Below are 18,216 nucleotides of genomic sequence, written 5' to 3'. Positions count from 1 at the left end.
TTTCAGAATAATTGTTTTTCAAATGAGTAACATAAAATATGTAGGATTACAAAGGAAACCAAGTTATTGTATTTTTTTCCCCATCCAAGTTCAAGGACTTGAAAACTACTCACACGGGCCCCAGGTAAAAAGAAACTAGCGGTCTGCAGCAATGATACTTCAGCAATTTGCCTGATGTCACACAGCCAATATCTTTGAAGGATAGCACTTAAACCCAGGTCTTTCTAGCTTAGAGACCAGCTTGCTATCAGCTACCCCATGCTGCTGCTCAGTGTTCTGTAACATCAGTTACTGATTACCGGCCCTCCTGCTGAAATCCACAGGACAAGGACCATCTCCAAACTGGGCGTTCCTAGGGGCCTAGTGTGGGGCAGAGGATCCCCAAAGCCTGTAATCAGGGCTCTGTGACTTTGAATATGTTCCTTCAACTCTCCAGGCCTCAGTTTCCTTACATGTAAAATGGGAGAGCTGGCCTGGATGGCCTCCAAGGTTCTGCCAGCTCAAGATTCAAGGGTCCTCTATACACTCATTCTTTATTGTCATCACAGACCCCTGGAGAATTTACATCCTTGTCCAACTAATGCAGTCCTCCACTTCTGGCTAGCCAAAGTGGGAGAGGGCTGATGGCAGTCTAAGGGCTGAAAGCCTTCAGAAGGATCCTTTTCTGTTTATTCTGATCAGGTCTGTTCATGCACAGAGCTTTGCTGGGCCTGGAGTCAGGAAGACCTGAGTTCAAATCTGGCCTCAGACCCTTACTAGCTGTGTGACCCTGGGCAAGTCACTTAACCTCTATTTGCCTCAGTTTCCTCATCTGTAAAATGGGGAAAATAGTAGAACCTCCCTCCCAGGGTTGTTGTGTGGATAAGAATGAGATACTATTTATAAAGTGCTTTGTAGAATAATTGTAATGTTGCTTTTTATTTTTGGAGGGGAAAGGTAGGGCAATTGGGGGTAAGTGACTTGCCCAAGGTCACAAGGCTAATTTTTTGTGTTAAGTATCTAAGATCGGATTTGAACTCAGGTCCTCCTGACTCCAGGGCTGGTACTCCATTCACTGCACCACCTAGCCACCCCTAGAGTAATGTTAATGGGATATGAGATCTTTGCTGTCCATTAATAGGTATACATGGCCTGCTTTGAGCCCTGGCCCAGCTCACAGCTGTAACATCCTGAGTCACTGAGCCTATTGGGGGAGGGAAGCTGGCTTAGGGGAGGCTTGCTTGCCAGAAGGCTTTCACACCTAATTTCTAATTAGGCATTGAGTGGAGAGTTGTGATGCCTTCTGGCTCTGAGAAGCCTATATATACTCAGAGTTGGTAGTTTGCTTTGGGGGCCTGCTTACGAGAAGGATCTTTTGATTCTGTGGTTGAGATTCTGAGTGACCGCATGTCCAGAGCCCCCCGCCTCCCCCACTGCTCAGATGTAAAGGCTCTCTCCATCCAGGGATGTATGTAAAGTGTATAGTTGATTCAGGCAGTCTTGTCTGTTGGTCTTTATTTCTCTGCTTGCATTTTCCCTGTGTTTTCTCTTTGAAGTTCAGGGTGCTGACTTTTCCCCGAACTAGTGAATGTAATTGAAAAAAAGATTGTTGACCCCTTAAGCAGCTGTCTTTCCTCGTAAAGCAGATCTAAGAACCTGTTCTAGCAGCCATCCTGGGTGTGCCAGTGTGGTTGCCCCTACAAAGTAGGCACCATATAAATGCTAGTGATGATCCTAATTATTAGTATATATTATAATAACTATTCTATTATATAATATGATTATAATAATAGCTAGCGTTTATATAATGTCTCAAGGTTTGCAAAACACTTTACATACATTGCTGCATTTGGTCTCATTTGATATATAACTACATTTGGACTTGTTTCCTCTTACAGAATGTAAGCTTCTTGAGGGTAGTGAACAATTCATTCTTTGTATCCTCAGGTGATACAGTAGGAGCTTAATAATTGCTTGCTGACTAATCAGTCAACAAGTTTGATTCTGGTATATGATAATGAGAGGAAGGCTGGTAAAGGAGATAGATCAATGGGTCTAGAGACTGAGGGCCTGGGTTCTAATCCCACTGCATCTCTGAAATCCTCTCCCATGCTAAACCATCAGCTCTGTAGGTCACCACTCTCTTGTCTTCTAGGTGGTTTTTCATGTCCTGGCAACAGGCTTAGAATGACAGGACCCAGAAGAGGGCTGAATTAACAGGCATTACTTCAGAGTGCATGCATAAAACCTGTTATTTCTATTATTACCGAGAAGACAGGTGCTGGGAGGGGATCAGGGAAGAGGGTTACATTCAGGAAGGGTCAATGGAGTACCTAGCGGAGGGAAGTGGAGCAGAGAATTAGACCCTATTCTAGGTCAGTGAATTCATATTCCAAATTCAACTGACAGTCAAGACATTTCAGCATGAGGAAAGGGTTAGAATAGATTTAGGAGGAAGCAGAGATCCGTTCCTTTCTTGTAGGAAACTATATTTATCAACTAAAGAGAGATCAAAGTTTGGGCTGGCAGCTGAGAGCTTGGACATTACTAGTACTGACAATTCATTAGCTCTGCTCCGTCTGATGGCCAAAAAGAAATGCTGAAAAATTTCCATCATATTATGGAACTGAATGTCACAATCTCAGAGCTGGAAGGAGCCTCCCGGCCAACTGAGTCCAAAGCATTCCTGCAAAAGAACCCTCTCAACAACACCCCCGACAAGTGGTCACATAGCCTTTGATTAGAAACCTTCAATGAGGGGAAATCCATCATTTCACATTAAGATAACTCTAAATATTTTTAAATTTTAAATTTAATTTTTAAAGTCAAAATTTTAGTTTAAAATTTTAAAATAAATTTTAATTTTTTTTAAATTAAATGTTTCATTAGAGCGGAAAGATGCCATGATTCAGTGGAGAGAAAGCAAAGTGTGGAGAAAAGATGATTTGGGTTTACCTCTGAGATCAACCTACTGGGAACGAGAAGTCACTTAATACTGTATGCCATGGATGACAATGTAAGGCTACCAGTTATAGAACAGCTTCTGGATGAGATGAGAAGTTTCCTCACCTGCCACTGATGAATTTTTTTTTTATATTCTAAAAGTTTAACACTGAACTTTACAGAACTGTGCTTGTCAGTAACTATTTACACTGAAATAAGTTTCAACACATAAAACACTTTGACAATTTTTCATTCACTTCCTCTCAGTCACCCTCAGGGTTCTTTATCCATTTTTTCCTCAATGGACCAGGAGTCTGGAAGATGTGAGTTCCCATTAATGAAGTTAGACTCCAAGGAAGCCATATTTAAGCAGAAAGTCCCCATAGACACCAAAATATTGATAGCAGCACTTTTGTGATAGAAAAGAATTCTAAACAAAGCTGATGTCCGTCCACTGGGGAATGGCTCAATACAATGTGGTGCATGAAGGCAATGTAGAATTATTGGGCTGTCAGAAAAGGAGTGTGACAAATACAGAGAAGCCTAGAAAGAGCTTTATGAACTGATGCAGAAGAAAATGAGCAGAGTCAAGGACACAACATACGCAGTGACTACAAGACGGCAAATGGAAAGAACAACCGCTCTCAAAATATCAGAAGTAAATGTAGGGGTAGCTAGGTGGTACCTAGTGGATAGAGCACTGGCCCTGGAGTAAGGAGGACCTGAGTTCAAATTCAACCTCAGATGCTTACTAGCTATGTGACCCTGGGCAAATCACTTAACCCTGATTGCAAAGAAATATGACAGGACACCCACAAGATAACCCTTCATAGAGGTGGGTGTTCCAAAACTGTGACACAGAGTGCATGTTTTCAGGCTTTTTCCAATGTTCTGATCAGTTATGCTAGTATATTTTTCCTCTTTTTTTTGTCTTTAAAAAATACTAATTGGGCTAGGCAGGGGGCGGAGCCAAGATGGCAAAGTAGAAGCATGACCTTCCCACGGCTCTGGCTTCCCCCTTCCCCAATCCATGTAAAAAGGGGACTCTAAACAAACTCTGGAGCTGCAGAACCCACAAAATAACACAGAGAAGCTAACCTCCTGCTGAGGACAGCCGAGCCCCACCCCACACCAAGGCATTAGCCCCAGGGCGGGCCTGACCAGCCGCTGGCCAGAGACTCCAGATCAGCAGCAACTGTGGCCATTTCCAGAATTATCAACACATAGATCTGAAGGACAAAGTGAGAGGTCAGTGCAGTCTGGACTTTGGGACCAGTAAGTGGGAGTGCTTGGCTTTTGCCCCCGGGGCGGCTTCAGCTCATGGCCTGCAGAGTGTAGGGTGACCAAGCACCAGTCTGAAGGGTAATTGCTTTTGCTTTAACCTGTTTGGATCTGGATTTCAGTCTAGGGTGGAGGTCCTGGGGTGTGTGTCCTACTTGCCAGAGCATGTAGAGACCTCAGAGAGGGCACCCATCTAATACCTCCAGCAGCTGACAAAACCCCAGTGTTTGGGACGAAAGCTCCCGTCTGGTGGCAGAGTCCTACTGTGGCAAAAAGCCCAGGGGTCAAGTGACTGAGGGGGCGACATGACCAAGCAAAGGAAACAAAGCAGACAGAAGATTCCTACATTACACTCCTATTTTGGGGGCAAAAAGGAGCAAAGCATGGAACAGGAGGAAGACAGTGAAGTCAGAACTCCTGCACCAAAAGATTCAAAGGAAAATACGAGCTGGTTACAGGCCATAGAGGACCTTAAGAAGCAGATAAGAGAAGTGGAGGAAAAATTGGGAAGAGAAATGAGAACAATGCAAGAAAATTATGAAATGAGAGTCAACAGCCTGACTGAAGAAAATACTACCTTAAAAAACAGACTAACTCAAATGTCCAAAGAGGCTCAAAAAGGCAATGAGGAGAAGAATGCCTTAAAAAACAAAATTTGCCAGATGGAAAAAGAATCTCAAAAGTTCACTGAGGAGAATCATGGCTTCAGAATTAGATTGGAGCAAATGGAAGCTAATGACTTTATGAGAAATCAAGATATTGTTAAACAGATCCAAACAAATGAAAGAATAGAAGGCAATGTGAAATATCACATGGGAAAAACCACTGACGTGGAAAATTGATCCAGGAGAGATAATTTAAAAATTATTGGACTACCTGAAAGCCATGATCAAAGTAAGAACGTAGAAATCATCCTCCAGGAAGTTCTGAAAGAAAACTGCCCTGATGTTTTAGAACCAGAGGGCAAAATAGAGATTGAAAGAATCCACTGATCACCTCCTGAATAAGATCCCAAAAAGAAAATTCCTAGGAATATTATAGCCAGGTTCCAGAAATCCCAGATTAAGGAGAGAATATTATAAGCAGCCAGGAAGAAACAATTTGTATATTGTGGAAACACAATCAGGATAACCCAGGATCTGGCAGCTTCTACACTGAGGGATAGAAGGGCTTGGAATATGATATTCCAGAGGTCAAAGGAGCTGGGATTAAAACCAAGAGTCACCTACCCAGCAAAACTGAGTATCATGTGTCAGGGGAAAATATGGGCATTCAGTGGAATAGAGGACTTTCAAGCATTCTTGCTGAAAAAACCAGAGTTGCATAGAAAATTTGACATTCACATACAAGAAGCAAGAGAAGCATGAGAAGGTAAACAAGGAAAAGAAATCATAAGGAACTTATCAAAGTTGAACTATTAACATTCCTACATGGAATAACAACAATTGTAACTTATGAAACTTTTCTCAGTAGTTGAAGGTAATAGAAATATATATATATATATATATATATATATATATATATATATATATATATATATATGGGTATATGGGCATATGAATACATATGTGAATGTCTGTATATATACTTACAGGTATATATAGATAGAGGGCACAGGACCTATTTAACAGGAAGGGATGATACTTAAAAGGTGAAATTAAGAGGTGAGAGAGGAATATAATGAGAGGAGATAGGGAGAGACAGAATGGGGTCAACTATCTCATACAGAAGAGGCAAGGGAAAATGGTTACAATGGAGGGGAAGAATAGGAAGGCAAAAGGGAATGGATCAACCTTATTCCCATTGAATTTGGCTTGGGGAGGGAATGAAATACACACTAAATAGGGTATCTCACCCTCCAGGAGAGTAGGGGGGAAGGGGATGAGAGGGGGGATGATGGAAGGGAGGGCAGGCTGGTGGGGGAGGGAAGTCGGAAGCACCCACTTTTAAAAAGGGATGGGATCAAAGTAGAGAATAGAACAAGTGGGAGGTGGGACAGGAGGGAGGGAAATATAGTCAGTCTTTTACAATATATCTACTATGTTATTGTTTTGCATTAGCTACACGTGTACAACCTATGCTGAGCTGCTTATCTTCCCAGTAAGGGTGGGTGTAAAGGGAGGAAGGGAATGAATCTGGAAATCAAAGTTTTAAAATGCAATATTCAAAGATACATATATATATATATATATACTATTATTAATACTATTTTACATATAATTGGGAAATGAGATATACAGGCACTGGGGCATAGAGATCCACTGGAAAAGTTGAAAGGGGTATGGGAGAAGATATGAGAAAGAGCAGATTGGAGGAGGGGATATCCTGTGGGACCGCTATTTTTGGGCGGTGGGTAGGGGAAAAACGTGGAGAAAATTTGCACCTCAAAATCTGGCAGAAATGAATGGCATTTGAAAAAACTACCCAAAAAATGCTATGCAAAAAAATAAATAAATAAAAATGAAAAATGCTAATTGTCATATGAAAATTGAGATAATCTAAAAACAGAAGACATCAATAAAAACTTATTTAAAAGAAAATAAGTTCAAATCCTGCCCCCTGACACCTCTGTGACCCTAAGCAAGCCACTTAACTTTCTGTGCCTTGGTTTCCTCACCTGTAAAAAGGGGATGATAACAGCACCTACATCCCAGGGTTGCTGGGAATACAAAATGAGATAATGTTCATAAATCAAAAACTTGGCCAGCCTTTAAGTCCTACATAAGTGATAGACTTAACATATGTAAAACACCTGCAAATTTTAAAGCACTATCTAAATGCTATTATGATAATTATATTACCTTCATATTATATTATCATAATATATCCTATTACATAGTAATATTATAATATGCATATGTTCTACATTCTTCTCATTCTATTTTTCGGCAATTTGCATCAATTCATCAAGATCCTTTTGGATTTCTTCAAATCCCCCTTACTTGCTGATTGTCACTGCATCACGGTATTTCATTATATGAATGCATACATGTATTCATACATGTACATACATATATGAATGTATTTTATTGTCAGTTCCCCTTCTGTGGGATATTTTTGTTGTTTCTGGTTATTCTATGAGTGGCAAAAAAATTTAAAAAGCAATTCATAATTCTGCTATGAAAATATCTTTGGAATCTGAAGACCTGAGTTCAAATCCTGACTCTGACCTCTTATGTTACCTTGGGCAAGCTGCTTAAATCCTCTTGGCCTCCATAAAAGAGTTGGACAAGATGATCTCAAAGTTTTCTTCTGCTCCTAATTCTATGATCCATTATTGTAATAGACAAATATGTCCAATTTATTTTATCACTTATCAGAGATCTAGAGCTAGAAAATGCCTTGGAGGTCATTTCTCCAACTCAGATCAATCCAAGAAGCATTGAGTTAAGTACCTGAAAAAGCTGGGTGTTGGTCTAACACAGGGCTAAGGAAGGTCTGAGTTCCATTTCTGCCCTAGACACTTCCGAGCTATATTGCCCTAGGCAGGCTGGTTAACCTCCCTCAGCCTCAGTTTCCTCCTCTATAAAATGGGATAGATACAGTCCCTAACTGACAGGGTTGTTGTGAGGTTCAAAGGCAATCACAGGGGTCATAGGGCTTGTGTTGTTGCTAACCTACAACTGCTGGGCTAAAGATACAAAGACAAAATTGAAAACAATCCCTGCCCTCAAGGAGCTTACATTCTGCTGCAGGGGAGAGGGGAGAGACATGATCATGATTAAGTAAATATGAAGAGTCTAGGAAGTAAAAAAATAAGTAATTTGGGGGAAAGTGCTGGCAACTTGGCAGAATTGGCAAAGGCCTCTTGTAAAAAGTTGTTGATTCTGTGCTCTCCCCCATTAGACTGGGGTCTCTCTGAGGGCAGGGGCTGTCTTCTGCCTTTCTTTGTACTCCCAGTGCTTAGCACAGGGCCTGGTACATAGTAGGTGCTTAATAAATGCTCACTGACCAACTGGCATAGATAAGAACACAGACAGGGACACTGGAAAGATGGCAGGCAAAGTCATCTATTTTGTTGATGTCAACAATCCCGGGTAAGAACCAGAGAAAGCACAAAGTAAGAGTTTGGTGAGATTGTGGACATACTTAATACACTAGTTCACTAAGAGAAAAAAAAAAACACCCCAGAAAGTATTTCCCATGGAAACACCATTTTCAGCTTTAATTACTGTACCCTATGGTGCAATGGGTGTGTGTCCACGGCAATCTTAGCTGAACACATCCAGAATCTGGGTCACATTCCCCTCCAGGAGGTAAGCAGGCACACACTATCCAGAGCCCAAACAGTCACTGACAGAGCAATCAGCTCAAGGTGCGCCACATCCCCTCTCCTGCTTCTCCTTATTAAGAGCGTTTCCAAAATCCCCCTCCTCACAATTTTCTCCGTGCCCTCTCCCATCTCCCAGACTTCGCTCTTCACCTCATCTCAGACAAAGCATTTCCAACCCTCCTGAATTCATTCTGGAGAGACAGGAAGCTTCCAGTGTATTATTTCATTAGACTCTCAGAGGTGCTACTCAGAACAGGGCCACCTGCTTGGAGGCACATTTTTAATAAAGGTAACAATAGGACCGCCTGCCCAAGGGAAAATTTACAAGGCTGTCTCTAGTTACTTCTGCCTGTTGCGATACTTTATGTGAGAAGAATGAACTTAACTCTTCGGAGAATTCAAAGACACCAATAATGGACTCCTCACCCTTCAAGGGGAGACTTGTCTGCTCCTTTCATTCAGAACAGAAAAAGACAAGAGTCACAGGGACAAATATGTCTGAGTTACTTGTTGTGCCACCATCAGATAAAGGGAGGGAGAATCAAAGGGAAAATGTTTGATGGGTTCATTTGAATGTCAGTTCTCTTGCAGACACAGGCAGAAGCAGTGGGAACACTTCTCAGAACACACAGACACCTAGGAAAGTGTTTCCATGCAAAGTCAGAAATCCCTTTCTAGTCTCTTCCTCCCCAGCCCCCAAAGAACCAGGGTCCAGCTCTGGTTTGGGGAGGCAGCATAAAAGATCACGATGGGAATGGAAACCATGGGGAGGTTCTCCATAAGATCACAGAGGTAGAAAGGATGTTCCAGGCCACTGGGTAGAACTCCTGCACCTTGCAGATTGGCAAACTAAGACCCAACACCCAGGTAGGGAGTATCTGAGGCAGGACTCTAACTCAGGTCTTATAGACAGACTCCAGGGCTCTATCCCTTACTCTGCCTAACTATAAAAGATCATAGACCAAGGGCTGAAAGAGACCTGGGGCTATAAGGGTGGGTGATCTAGCTCAGCCTTGCCAATGAACAGGTGAAGAAAATGGAGGATCTGGGAAATCGTTGACTTGCCCAAGGTTACAAAACTAATAAATATCTGAGTTGAAATTTGAATCCAGATCCTCTGAACCCAGAGGAGTCAGTGTGCTGCAGGGAAAGTTATCTGAGCAGGCACTCAGTAAATGCAAAGCAGCAGGGTAAGCTGAAGGGAGAGTCAGACTCGGGGCTCAGACTCTGATAACCCTGTGTGCAATCACGAGTTAGTCAGAGAACTCCCCAGTGGCCCCAGGAAGGCTCTACAAACAAACAGCAGGAGGAGTTTCCAGGTCAGGGATTATCTCCAGAGATGGAATCCACGGCAAGGCGGAGATCTTACATAGTGCTGGACACTGGGAATATGAAGACACAATGAACTGTCTTGCCATCGGGACACCTGCATTACACTTGGAAATGGACCAATGCCATGGAAACACCTCTGGCTTCCAAATCAGAGCCCAGTCTGGCTCCCCGTGTGGCTGGCCCCGCGGGTGGTCTCTCCCTGCCTCAGTTTCCTCATATGTGAAATGAAAGGATAAGACTAGAAGGTCTCTACTGTCCTACATCTAGCAAAGTAACAGTATATATATATATATATATATATATATATATATATTTTTTTTTTTTTTTTGTTGTTGTTGTTGTTGCTGGAATGAGAATGAGAGTGCTGAGATAAGATTGCCTGAGTGGCTTCCTGAGACTTCGAACGCTCTCTCAGCATTAGCTGGCTTGGCAAACTGGCAGCTGCATTACAAACCCCCTCTAGTTAAACCTCTCAGCTGCCTGTTTGCTATTCAGGTTTCATGCAGATCAGCTCACTCTCAACCACCAAGTGACCAATCAGCCCCCCCTCGCATCGGCTCTTCTCTCTCAGCTTTGTCACAAAAGCAGAACAATTTCTCAGGACTAGACAAATCCTCTCTCAACTTTTCACAGAAATGGTTCATTTAGACATCACCTTAAAGCCTTCAGTTGCATAAGGAAAAAAATAGATCCTAAAGTTCAATTATGTGCCAAGTTAAGACAGAACAGAGGTGGGTCCTGACAATATTTCCCCCACCCCCTTCTGGTTTCATTGTTAAGTAAAAGCCAGGCTGCTCCTTCTTTAAGCTTCTTTTTCCCTATGGAAACTAGAAGGTTAGTGGGCTGAGTCAATGGCAAGGTCAGAAACAAAATTCCATTTTTCACGACGGCTTTTAGATATGAAACGACAATAGAAGTCTGCCTTCCTGTCTGCTAGAGATATGTCCCTGAAAAGTGAAAGTCAACCGAACATTTGTGAATCCATCCTATGACAGAATGCACACTGCCACTTGGGGGCAAACTGGTGTTGAGGGGTCATCAGAGAACGTGCCCTGCTTTGCCAACATGGCTCTGAAAAGGGGCAACAAAAATGCCCAACAACAAAAAGACAGAGAAGAGTCACCAACACATTTTAGAAAGGAAATCACCTTGAAGGAAGGATCAAAGAAATGGGCAAATAAATAAAAGCTCCAACTCAAAGAAATAAATAATACAAAATGAAAGAAATCCAACAAAACACTATCAGAATGGAAAAATAATGAACCAACAAGCACCCCCAGAAACATTGCTGAAACCACCGCAAGATCCATCAACAAGACCAATAAACACATTAAAGAAAATAGAGGAAGCACTGGGCATTCCTCCAAAAATGTACTTGTATTGGTAGAGAAGAAAGAAGACAAGATAATAATGAAACTCAGCTTGGAAATACCCACTAAAAACATAAGTAGAACTAGAGATTCACTTAGAAATATAATTGACTTTGTTGTTATTGTTGAATCATATCCAACTCTTTGTGACCCCATTTGGAGTTTTCTTGATAAAGATCCTGGAGTGGTTTGCCATTTCCTTCTCAAGCCTATTTCACAGATGAGGAAACTGAGGCAGACAGAGTTAAGTGACTTTCCCAAGGTCACACAGCTAATAAGTGCCTGAGGCCAGATTTAAGTTCAGGTCTTCCTGACTCCAGGCCTGACCACCTACCTGCCCAGAAAATGACCTATTAGAAGATAAGAAGAAGCAAAATATGTTAAGAAAACACAATCATCAAAATACCTAATACCTTTATTATTAATTTACATGTGCACTTTGCTTATATGTATACTATACATATATACAACATATATATGCATACTTTGCTTATATATAAAATGTATATACTACATATATACATACATACTACATATAAAAAGAATTCACAGGATGTCAATGAGGATGAACCCCAGCTTCAGCTCACCCAGATATTTTCCCTCTAAACTCTAATACTACAATAAGAAAGAGATTTTACAACAGCCCAAAAGAAAAATTGCACCTGTTTTTATAAGCAACAATCCAAATTGCACAAAATACCACCCAAGGGAAAGAATGGCAAAACTTTAATATGTAATACTGAAAATCAAGGGATCAATTTGGCTTCGTACCAAAATGAGCTACTCCGTTAAACTGGGAAAACTTTTTGAATATAAAGGATGGTTACTTAGGAAATTCCAGAATGTCAAGAATTCATAGTGATAATACCAAGTCTTGAAAGAGCTTTAAAAATGGAAATCCAATAAAAGGTAACAAGGTCAATCCAAAGAAATATTTACTATGAATGACTAATAGGTGATGAAATGTAAATTTCACAGAGAGATCCATTAGGTTGACATAAGTGGAAGGAGATTAACAGCTGAAAGACAAATATTCTCAAAGAGATTTTAAAAATAAAAAGAAACATTTTAAGTCATTAGAAAAGAAAAAGATGATGGAATATCATTCACAACTTTGGAGAAGCTAAAAATGATTTGGCACCCAGCAATTTCAAGAAATTACAAGAGACAAAATAGATGCATTTCGTTATATAAAAAGTTCTTACATGACAACAAGAAATGGATTTAGAACGAAAAAAAAGAAACAAAGTGGGGGAGAGTCTTTGTAATAAACATTTCCAATAAAATTATGACATCCCAAATCTATAACAGATTAACAAAATTTTATAAGGGAAAGAGCCACTCTCTAGTGGGCTGATGGATAGAAACGAGAATTTCATAAGATCTTAGATTTCATAGTACAAGGGAACTAGTCTAATCCCTTCATTTTGCAGATGAGGAAACTGAGGCTCAGAGAGGTAGTGGTTCACCCAAGTTTCTATAGGTATAGGAAGTACATGGTAGAGCTGAGATTCAGACTCAGGTCTTTTGTCTACAAATCCAGCATTTAATTCCTTGCACCTCATAGTTCTCAAGGGAAAAAACATAAATCATCAATAATATAATTACATGGAAAAAGTGTTCAGAGTCTCTAACAAGCAGAGAAATGCAAATTAAAACAACTTTAAGATATCAGACAACAAGTAAATTGGCAAAGAGCGCAAAGGATGATAAAATTAAGTACTGGAGGCTAAGGGATAAATAGAAATATTCTTATACCACTGATAGAACTCTGAATTGGTCCAAGGTTTTGGGACACGATTACTGAGCCATTAAAAAAAGTTACCAAAATGCTTACACACTTTAAACCAGGGATACCACCACAAGGACTATGCCCCTAAATTTTCTGTGGGATCCCGGGGAACCAGGCAGAGTGTTTGTTGTTATTCTGTCATTTTTGGTCCTATCTGACTTTTCATGACCCCATTTGGGGTTTTCTTGGCAAAGATACTGGAGTGGTTTGCCATTTGCTTCTCCAGCTCATTTGACAGATGAGTAAACTGAGGCATGGAGGGTGAAGGGACATGTTCAGGGTCCCATAGATATTGAGTGACTGAAACTGGGTTTGAATTCAGGTCTTCCTGATTCCACTAGCCAAGTACACCCATTAAATTCTTTCAATAGAATATTATTGTTCCACAGGAAATGAAAATATGAAAAGTATAATGAAATATAGGGCAGCTGGGTGGTACAGTGGGAAGAACATTGGGCATGGCGTCAGGAAGACTCATCTTCCTGCGTGTAAATCTGGCCTCAGACACTTACTGACTGTGTGACCCTGGACAAGTCACTTTACCCTGCTCGCCTCTGTTTCCTCATCTGTAAAATGAGCTAGAGAAGGAAACAGTAAATCATTCCAGTATCTCTCACAAGAAAATCTCAACTGGGGTCATGAAGTCAGACACAATGGAAAACAACTCAAGAACAAAATAATGAAATATGGAAAATTATGCTAAGTGAAGAAAAGCAGAAGCCAAAAAAATGTGACCAGAACTGTCTACATATACACAGAATTGTGAATCTAGAGCTGGGAGTAACCTTAGGGGCAGGGGCTACCTTGTCCAACCGTCCCATTGTACAGAGGAGGAAAATGAGGCCCAGGGAAAGGAATAGATTTCCCAAAGGTGATTCAGCTAACAAGGGTCGGATGTGGGATTTTAACCCGGGTACCCCAAAACCACAATGGCAGAAAAGACCCTAAGGGCCATGGAAACAACCGACGACATCCTCATGGCCTCAGCTGCCCTGTTCTTCAACAGGACATATGCTGTTGTTTCTATTTTCAAAATTATATCTACATTTCCTGTTTCTTGTTTGTTTTTCTTATTTTATTAATTTTTATTCTTACTTGATGTATTTGAATACTCGAATCTGTCCATGGAAAATGAAAACAAAACATATCCATTGGAGGAAAGGAAGAAGCTCAGAGAGAAGGAGGGAGAGCTGGGTTCAGTGGCGGGGCTGGAAGTACCTGGGTTTGTATGGACAAGTCACTTAACTTTTTCATCTCATCCACCAAATGAAGGGGTGAATGAAAGGCCTGGTGATGAAATGGAGAGGATGCTATATTTGCAGTTAGGAAGATGTGTATTCAGTTTCCGCTTCAGACTCCTATCAGCTTGGCAAATTACTTGGGCTTTCTCTAAGCCTCTGTTTCCTTCTCTGTAAAAAGAGGGAGTTGGATTTAACAGCCTTGAAGGGCCTTTTTAGCTCTAGATTCAGGATCCGAGGACTGTCACCTACCAAGTCATTTCCGGCTCTAAAATTCATTAACTCTACAGATCCTCCAGGGAATCACTGTGCTTCAGGGTACTCTCATTTTTAGGACAAATTCCCATGAAACCCTTTGCCAAATAAAGGGTTAATTCCAATTAATGTACAGAAAATGAATTTCAACATATTCAGTTTTCCTAAAGCAAAACACAGACTTGTCATTTCAAAGGGGAAAGGTCCAAACATGTCCTAAGTCACCACTTTATGGTAATACTGTAGGCTAGGTGTTTCATAGATCAATAAAAAGAAATGTTCATCAAATTAAAATTAAAATCATTCTTTGGAAAATAAAATTTATAGCAGAGCAGAAAATTTAAAATATGGATTCCTTGAGGATATTAAAAATACCAACTTAAGATCTTAAGAAGTCATTATCCTCGTTGATGTACCCAAGTCAATAACATATATGGCAAACTAATATCCCTTTCTTCCCCAAAGGCTGTAGACATTGGAATCTACTTACTACAGCCAAAACATATTAAGCAGCCGAGGGGCCCTGGGAATAATGGCACACGGGCAAAGATTAATTAAACATTAAACAAGAACCATTCTGATGGCTTTAAATACCTCAGACAGCCATGATTCTCCTTTCCTTCTCCTGTCTCCTTCTCAGTAACAGCACAAGGCACCTTCCATTGGGAGGCCTGCAAGATGGCACCCAACATGGTTGTGTGTGTGTGTGTGTGTGTGTGCACACGCTAAAAAAGGGCATTTCTTCCCACCTAGTTCTCCTTCCTTTAACCTTTTCTCTTCTAGTCCATTAATTTTCTCAGCTCCAAAGGCTATCCTTCCTTCTCCCTGCCCAAACACCTGGACCAGTGTGTGACCTTGGCTAAACCATCTAACCTCCACAGGCCTCAGTTTCCTCAGCTATAAAATGAGGGAATTGGACTAGATAGGCTTCGGGGTCCCTTCCAGCTCAAGACTGATGATTGTGTGAATTAATGTAAAGTAATAATGCAGCACAGTTGTAAGTGATTAGCCTAATAATACCTGACAAACAAGTAATTTTCTAATTTTGTTTCTTTTTCATACTGCATATTTCCTAGGGGAGAAGCAGATTGATTAAAAAAACAACAATATCAGTGAGTCAGGAAATCTTGTTTACTTAATTCTAAAATGAGAGATTGATGAAGATGCATCACCTGCTTCCTTTTAAGATCATTTGGTCAACCAACCAATGGAAAATTCAGATTATACAGAATATATACACGTATATATGAAATATATGTACATATACACATATGTACATATAAAAACACATACCCCAACCCCAGCTCTTTCCATTCCTACCCATAAAATACCCCAAATGTAATGTAAGAGATATAATTCCTTATTAAGACATTTTTATTGACTTTGATTAAAAAATGGTAAAACTGTGTGTAAGATTTCTCTGGCAGAGAAGACATTACAATGAGCCCTATTTTATAGAATTCACTGATGTTTATATACAAGAGCCACACAATCACATCGTCATTTCACATACTAGCATATTACTGTCCTCATGAAGCTGCAATGACTCCCTAGCAAAGCTATGGTTAAATCCAACATTCTCTCTCTGGTATCTGGTATTTGGCCCTTTGTGGTTTGGGTTTAGCTCACCTGCCATTATTTACTACATAGCACTCCCTTTCACGTGCTCTACGGGCCAGCCCATGTTGTGGCTACTGTCTGGGCCCATCTACCACCTGATTTTTTTGGCACAGATTGCTCCTCCATACCTGGAATGAACTCCCTCCTCACCTCCCACTCTTCAAATTCTTAGGTCTCTCAGTATAGCCAAGGTGATGCAATGGCTGGAAGAGTGGACCAGAAGTCAAAAAGACCTGAGTTCAAATGTGACCTCAGACATGTACAAGCTGTGCAACCCTGGGCAAGTCACTTAACTGGAGTCAGCCTCAGTCTTCTCATCTGTAAATTGGAGATGATAACAGCACTCACCTCACAGGGCTGTTTTTGTGAGGATCAAATGAGATAAAATATCTAAGACTTCTGCAAACCTTAAAGTTTACAGAATATAATATATAATAATATATTATATATAACATGATAGAATTAAATATAATATATATTATACATACATACACACATATATACACATACATGCATATACATATACACATATATACTCACATATCAGGAAGAGACCGATCCCTTCCCTCATGACAACACAGTTCAGGGCAAAGAGGGCTGGATTTGGAAACAGAACTTATTTAAAACCCCAGCTTCATCACTTTCCACTCATGTGACCATGGGCAAGTCCCATCAACTCTGTGGGCCTCAGTTTCCTCATCTGTAAAATGAAGCAGCTGACCTCAGTCTATTTCATTCTATGCAGGATTCATTTTGCAGAACAACTCAAAGGCCTAACGCAGGCTCGGAATGATTTAAAAGCTAAGCATGAGAAGGGAGAATTACCTGAGATGTATTTCTGAGGCTCTATTTTCTTGGGTTTGTTGAATGAGAAAATGTACCTTTTTCTATTTAAAATAATAAGGCATTGCAAGACAGTGATATGTGCTATTACTGTGATAACATTGGTCTGAACCACATTATCTTTTTTCTCTGCTACTGACTGACTTTTTCTTAGACTTTTGGGTTCTTTAGAAAAATGTAATTTGAGAGATCAGCGTGTATTGTATCATCTTTCACTTTAAAAGTAAGTATAATGGGGGCAAGGGGATACTTGACAGTCACCCTTTGTTTGCTTGCCCCAGAACCTAACCTGGCAGGGACCTCCCTCAGTGGTCATCAGGTCCAACCAAGGCCTTAAAAAGAATTCCTTCTGCTACAGAACCAAAAGGATTTAATTTAAAGAACTCTAGTGAGGGACAATCTACTATCCCCCAAAAGGGGCCCACTCTCCTTTTGGAAAAAAAGGACTCACTCTCCTTTAGGAAAAAGGGACAAAGCCATTCCTTGAAGCAAATCTAAATTTGCCATTCTGCAACTCCCCATAGCTCTGGGAAAGCCCCTTACTCTCTGTGGGCCTGTTTTCTCATCTGTAAAACATATAAATTGGATTAAATTGGAGGTCCTTGATAGGCGTATTTCAATATAATCTGTTTCCTTTCTAATCTTATGTGTTTTATTTTATGCATTTTTTAATTTTTTTTCCCCAGCCTGCCCTCCCTTCCATCATCCCCCCTCACATCCCCTCCCCCCCCCATTCTCCTGGAGGGCGAGATCCCCTATTTAGTGTGTATTTCCCTCCCTCCTCAAGCCAGATTCAATAGGAATAAGGTTGACCCATTCCCTTTTGTCTTCCTATTCTTCTCCTCCATTGTAACCATTTTCCCTTGCCTCTTCTGTATGAGATAGTTGCCTCATTCCGGAGGTCAAGGGAGCTGGGATTAAAACCAAGAGTCACCTACCCAGCAAAACTGAGTATCCTGTTTCAGGGGAAAATATGGTCATTCAGTGGAATACAGGACTTTCAAGCATTCTTGCTGAAAAAACCAGAGTTGAATAAAAAATTTGACATTCAGATACAAGAAGCAAGAGAAGCATGAGAAGGTAAACAGGGAAAAGAAATCATAAGGAACTTATCAAAGTTGATCTATTTTTTTTTTTTGAGCAATTGGGGTTGAGTGGCTTGCTCGGGGTTGCACGGCCAGTTGTTGTTTCTGGGTGTGGTGCTGGGTGTCTGGGCCCGGTTTTGATCCGGGTCATCCCGGCACTGAGGCCGGTGCTCTTGTTTTCTAAGCCACTTGGCCAAAGTTGAAC

General features: G+C 40.7%; 1 protein-coding gene across 11 annotated transcripts in view; it reads right to left on the bottom strand.

Moving 5' to 3' along the window:
* FHIT (fragile histidine triad diadenosine triphosphatase) overlaps positions 1–18,216 on the bottom strand; it is a 1,710,176-nt gene that overhangs the window by 1,596,130 nt on the left and 95,830 nt on the right. Inside the window, exon 3 of one of the 11 annotated variants that reach the window (XM_069084211.1) lies at positions 16,624–16,783. The exons of the other annotated variants lie outside the window; for them this stretch is intronic. The gene's annotated coding sequence lies outside the window, so the exon portion shown is untranslated. The remainder of the gene's footprint in view (positions 1–16,623; positions 16,784–18,216) is intronic. 11 annotated transcript variants of the gene reach the window in all.

Source organism: Petaurus breviceps, unplaced genomic scaffold (assembly GCF_028583685.1).
Source record: "Petaurus breviceps papuanus isolate PSGF00001 unplaced genomic scaffold, PetGlider_PUasm1.0 174, whole genome shotgun sequence".
Lineage (NCBI taxonomy): Eukaryota > Metazoa > Chordata > Mammalia > Diprotodontia > Petauridae > Petaurus > Petaurus breviceps.
Note: the sequence above shows the minus strand (reverse complement) of the source record. Positions and strands in the feature narration are given on the sequence as shown.